We start from the raw sequence: 6,609 nt of genomic DNA, 5'->3' as shown, positions 1-6,609 counted from the left end.
TATTCGTATTATGAGTTTGGGTCAGCCTGAAATGGTAAAGTGGGATAAGGCGTCAACATGATCTTTGACAGTCTTATTATGTGCATAATTAGCTACCTAATATAAATTTCTCAATAAGAATGGGGGTGCTGTAGATGGTGGTGGCGAAGTTTATATTCTTTGAAAATCAAATGATTTAGACATCTATATATTTGACATTCACTTTTAAAATGCTTGTAAATGGAACACAGCCATTGCTCAATTTACACTTTCCTTTTAGTTCTCTATCAGTATGTTTGTGAACCCAGAAAGAATTTTTCCCCGAAGTGATATCTGAGTTTCACTGGGTAAAAACAAAAGATTTAAAAAGCCTCATTTAATACTTTTTTGGGGGAGACAGCTACTTAATTAAATTTTATTATTTGTCCTCTGGGACTGAGATGAAGAAAAATTAGACATGTAATCTCTTTCAGGGGTGTTTTGATGGATTGCCTGCATTTCTCTCACATATCAGATAACAAGACGGCCAGTGTTTTTATAGGCTTTGTGCCTTTACCCTTGGAATTCTACAAAAAACATCTCTCAAGTTCATGTGTAACTTGGAATGAAATGCTCCACATGTGCTTCCAGAATTCTCTTTTCTGCATCAAATCAGAAAAGATGAGTCATGACTCATAAGGAATTTTCTATCAGCTAATGTGATATTTAGGGAGGTACACGAAATCCTTGAAGCCTCTAGGGCACTATTTAATGTATTATTGCAAAAAAAAAAAAAATCAGTAGAGCAATTTTCTGTGATACGGCTAATTCAGTCATTATTACAATAGGGATACAATAGATGTAAAGCATTTCCTCAAGAGCTTAACTCATTATGGAAAAGCAAAACTGGATAAATTAGAATGCTTAGAGACCTGAGGTGGGATAGCAAAATGGATATTCTGGTTAGAGCAGGGTCTGGTTGCACTTAACAGAGGCTGATTACAGTACTTTAACCACGTAAAGAGTTTGTTTACCCAATGTCACAAGAGTCTGGGGGTAGGAAATGCATGGATAGTGAAGGCCCTTGAGAAAACAGGCCCCTTTCCCCTCCTGCTGCACAATGCTCAGCACTTAGGAATGACTGCTCCACTTTACACTGAATCACAATCTGGACAAGAGAAAAGACAGGTTAAAAGTAGAAAGCTTATGCCAGCTGAGCAGTCCTTTATAGAAAGATACAGGTATCAACAAAAAAATAGCTGTCCATGAAGTAGCTTTTGATCTAGTTTACTGGCCAATGGACTAGATGACCACCCTAGCTGGAAGGGTATTTACGGAGGTATTTTAAATTATTTACTATTATCTCAAGCAAATTCAAGATTCTGTTAGCAAGGAAGAAGAGTACACACTGGATAGGGAAATCAGCAATGTCTATCACATTTGATTAACCAAATTAAGTGCCACACTTCATATTTTAAATCTTGTCATCAGACATTTAAAAGAATGTATTTCATCCATTTCCACACAATTCAAAGTTCACCACCACACAGATCATAAAGAAGTTTTCTTTTGGTTACTGTTTCTCAAGTTACCTGATATTTCAATAAGAAATGATAACTTATGATACAACCACTTGATGGACTACTGCACAGTCATTAACAATGAAAAATACGTAGAAAAAGATTTGCACAAGCACTTCACAAAATTATCTGAATGACTAACAACATGAAAAAGATGCTCACCTTTGTCATTGGAAATATGCAAATTAAAGCCATAATTAAATACCATAATACACCTAGCAAAATGTTTAAAATTAAAAAGACACAGAGTATCAAGTGTTGGTGCATATGTGGAGCAACTGAAATCCTCATACAGAAAGTATTAGAAAAATCTTCAAAATACCCTTTTCCCGCCAAATAAAGAGAAACAAATCTTGAGCAGAAAGCAGAGCTGAAGTCTGTATGTAACCAGGAAAAATGGGGTTAGTCTGAGTGCAGATGCTAGTGGCAGCTATGTGAGGAGCTGAATCAGATACTCCTGCATTTAGGGGGCACCACAGAAAGGGTTAAAGTGCCCCCAGGTTGCTAGCACCCTGGACATATAGTAGAAGCAGATACAAACTGTTTTTGAAGAAAAGTATCCACACTTTTTAGGCCATTAAATTTCCCACATATTAAGATCAATGAAGTATCATTCACAATCTTTAAGATCACCAAGCATACAAGGAGGCAAGCCACTATGGGTGAGATAGATTAAAAACAACACACAACTTGTTTATATATTGGAATGGTTTCATTGGGCAAAAACAAAAGATTTTAAAAGCCTCATTTAATGCTGAGTACTGAGATACAGAGTACAGAATAAGTAGGTAAAAAACGTTTAAAGAAATGAAGCATGGAACCACAAAGATGGGGAAGAAATACCAGAATATCAGGAACAACTGGGAAGATATGCATAACAATAAAATGGAACTTCTAAAATGAAAAATAGACTTTTAAAAATTAAAAAAGTCTCAGTGTATGGGGTTTAACAACAGATGAAACATACTTGAACAGTGATCTGGAATACATAGCTGAGGAAATTACCCAGAATAGAGCCTAGAGAGTAGTAAGAAGATGAAAAAGATGAAAGAAGCTAAGAGATACGGAGAACAGAAGAGGAAACAGAAACATATGAATTCTGAACTCTAAGACAGTAAAGAGAACTAAGAAAAAGGAATTAATTGAAGAGACAGTGACTGAGAATTTTACAGAAGTGATATAAATCTATTTTCCTAAGTAGAATAAAATAAATCCAAAAGTAGACACATCATAGTGAAACTGTAGAAGAGCAAACACAAAAAGGTTCCAAACTAGCCAGAGGAAAAGAGACAAATCATCCATATGATACAACAGCAATGACAAAAACCAAAATGAAATTGAATAACATCTTCCAAGTGTCCATTTTGCATTGTAGATCAAACCCACTGTTAGAGGATGAAAGTGATATAAATACATTTTCAGATAAAGAGTTTCTCACCAAGAGACCTCTATTAAAGGAACTTCTAAAAGATGTACTTTAGAAATAAAGAAAAATGATCATAGAATGATCTGAGATATAAAAAGGAATAGTAAAATACAAACATGTAAGTACACATATATACACACATACATAAATAAACATCTGTGTAAGATAGTCTGGAAAGAGGTGTCCAGATTTAAAACATTCTAAGGTTTTTGGATTGTCTAGGGGTAGTGTTTAAGATATTTAACTTAAAACTTTATTGTATTAAATACGCAAGGCAAAAATTTAAGGGTAACACTAAGAGAATAGAAATTGTTAGCATAAATCTGAAAAAAATATGGAAGAATAAGACACACATGCCCCACGTATTTTTCAAAGGCAAGGGAGAAAAAAGCAGAGAAAAAAAATGAGACTAATAAAATTAGTTCAAACAAGTCCACATATATGTCAATAATTACAATGAATGTACATGGAATGAACTTTCCAATTAAAGGTTATACTGCCATATTGGATAAAAAAACAAAATCCAGCTGTGTGAAGTTTATGAGACACAAATAAAAAGGACAGAGAACGGCTGAAAGAGAGGTGGGGGAGAGAAAACTTATATAAGGTAAACACCAGTGAAAAGAGAGCTGGGATGTTTAATATTTGACAAAAATTTTAAGACAAAAAGCAGTATTGGTGATAAAGAGGATAACTACTAAATAATAAAGAATAAATTCATCAGAAAGGAAAAATATAACAATTTAAATTTCCATTTTCCTAATAGCCTCAAAATATAAAAAGCAAAAATTCATAGAATTTCAGGGTAAAATGGCCAAAGGCGGAATTATAAGTCCTCCTTGTTCTTTACTGTAAAAATCATAAATAAAAGAGTGAATACATTCAAAAGATATTTGTATTAGCTTGTGGGATTAAGGATTTTTCTCCATTTTCTAAACTTCATTGCTGTGATATTGCTTTTATAATTAATATACTTTTTCTCAGAAATGAAGTATGCAGGTGAAATTTTTAGATAACAGAGGGTTAATTGTAGTTTTACTAAATTTGGGGGTAATTATAGTCTATAGTTTTAGATCCTGTCCCCAGTGATTATCGGGTTGTGTACATTTTAAAGATAATTTCTTGTTTGAGTTTTGCTAAAATTTCAAATGACTTTTACATGGACTCAAGTGGTTCAGACACCACTGGACTTACACATTAAAGAATGTGGTTTACTACACAGTTTCTGCTTTACTCAATAAGAATAAAATACTTCTGGAAAGAATGCATAATAATGCACTCCAAACTTGAATATGCTACTGATTGTTAATGGCTACATTATTCTGGCTATTTGTATCAACAACGTAGCAACAACTTTTCTAGACTTCTGCCCAGATATTACAATTATTATCCTAGGCATTACTCTCAGAAAAGTAGAGAAAGATGCAAATGGAAAATAAAGCAGCATTCAAGGAAGCTGGCTCTAAAGAAAACAAGCACAGGTGGCAGGGCATGGTGGCTCATGCCTGTAATCCCAGCACTTTGGGAGGCCAAGGCAGGCGAATCACGAGGTCAGGAGTTCGAGACCAGCCTGGCCAACATGGTGAAATCCCATCTCTACCAAAAATGCAAAAAATTAGCTGGGCGTAGTGGCGAGCGTCTGTAATCCCAGCTACTCGGAGGCTGAGGCGGGAGAATCGCTTAAACCCAGGAGGCGGAGGTTGCAGTGAGCGGAGATCAGGCCACTGCACTCCAGCCCTGGCGACAGAGTCTCATCTCAGAAAACAAACCAACCAACCAACAAAAAAGAACAGGTTACTTTATCACAGTATTGAAAACGGAGACAGCAAATGGACTCTCTTTGAATATATAACCTAAAAACTGAAACTGTAAAATTTATTATAGAGAATTTTTTTTCAGTTGTTTAAATTTTACTGTTTGCAATTCTAGAAAAATAACATCATGTTGGAAAAGTAAGCAGTAATTTAAAATGAATTATATTTTGAAAAATATAGAAAAATGACAGGAATTCTAAATTTTGTGAATATTTTACCCAAGAAATGTGTTTTAGAATCTTTTGAGATTTGCATTCGAAAATATTGTTGGTCCAATTCTTTCACTGTTTAAAGCCAACAATAAAAGAATAGGAAAAGAATGTAGTTATTTCCAACTCTGGGCTATAATAATAAGATAATAACGTCTAGAAATTATACTTTAAAACCTTCAGAGTAAATTAATAAAAATTCAACATACTTCAAGTTATCATCACTTTATTTTTTCTATCATTACCTTTTTGTTTACTGTTTCAATTTATTGAATTATACATACAACGAAGAGTACAATAAATGTACATACAGCTTTATGAATTCTCACATAGTGAGCCTGTGTTACAAGTAATCTATTATTAACTTTTAAGATGATACAGTGCTATGATCGAAGGACTAAAATGATCAACATCACCATAAAAGGCAGTTATAAACAAGAACAATTAAGTGTAATTAAATCAGGTGGGAGGCACACTTAGAAAAATGAAACAATTTTTGGCTCACATTTTACACCACACAGGTATTCTGTATCTTTAGAACATGAGAAAATACATATTCTCAGTCTGATGGGTCTCCGACTTGGGGGTTCTTTTACAGTACTTTTTTCTCTCTAGTAGCCGAACATTTTAAAGGAATCAGCAGAAAAAACATCAAACTTCAGTACCAATTAGACTTTTAAAAGCAACGTTCTTGCCCTTTCCAGAGATACATTCCTTAATCCTCCTACAAATCATGACCTTACACGATAACTTTAAGGGTGAACATCAACGTATCTACATTTTGGTGCTTGCTTTTCCTAAGTGGCAGATAGTTTCTATTAACCTAAAATTGAAGTCCTTGTTGGGGGACCCCTAATTCCATGTCTAGTCCTAGTGCCCAGAGGCTACCAAAGACGACACCAATAGCTTCTCAGGCACTCCACCCACCGTTTACCTTGTTAATGCAAATCTTGCCCAGACCTGGGTCCCGAAATTATTTTACCCTGCAGAGCAGAAATGTTACGGTGTTCACTCAGTGAACTCGTCCCTAGTTTTTAATCTTTGTATTTTCTGCGTATACTTCGGGCCACCAGTAACTTTCCCAGTTACCAAGAAACAGTGTAACACAGGTCGCTATTTATTTTGTTCGGAATTTACAAGCCATTTAAGCACACACGTGATTAGCAACACTAAGGGGGCTCTTCCAGGCAAAGAATCCACAGAATGAGAGGCCCTTGGTACCCAAATGAAGCAACAATGAAAGATCGGCGAAGTTCAGCAAGGTGCCTGAGCGCCAGGGACGCCTGCTCTGATTTCAGGTTGCCGGCGCGCGCCCGCGGGTCTGCCTTTATGGGCGAGACGCAAAAGGGGTCCAGGAAAGAGGGTGCCCTTAGGGGCTCGGAGATTAGCTTGGGCGACCCTGCCACCAGCCGCCCCCACCACAAAGAAGAGGAAACGCTCCGCATCCCGTCACCAGGGCAACTCTGCAACCCGACACCAAGGCTCAAGATTCCGCATCCCGGGCAGCGGACACAGAAGAAAAGCACATCGCGGCCCCACCGCGGGGCTCCAAGGCGTCCCTGCGGCTGCTATTCCTAGGGTGCCGAGAGCGACGGGGCCACCCTCTCCGCCGGCCCGGGGTC

The sequence above is a fragment of the Colobus angolensis genome, unplaced genomic scaffold (assembly GCF_000951035.1).
Source record: "Colobus angolensis palliatus isolate OR3802 unplaced genomic scaffold, Cang.pa_1.0 Scaffold48, whole genome shotgun sequence".
Taxonomy (NCBI): domain Eukaryota; kingdom Metazoa; phylum Chordata; class Mammalia; order Primates; family Cercopithecidae; genus Colobus; species Colobus angolensis.
Note: the sequence above shows the minus strand (reverse complement) of the source record.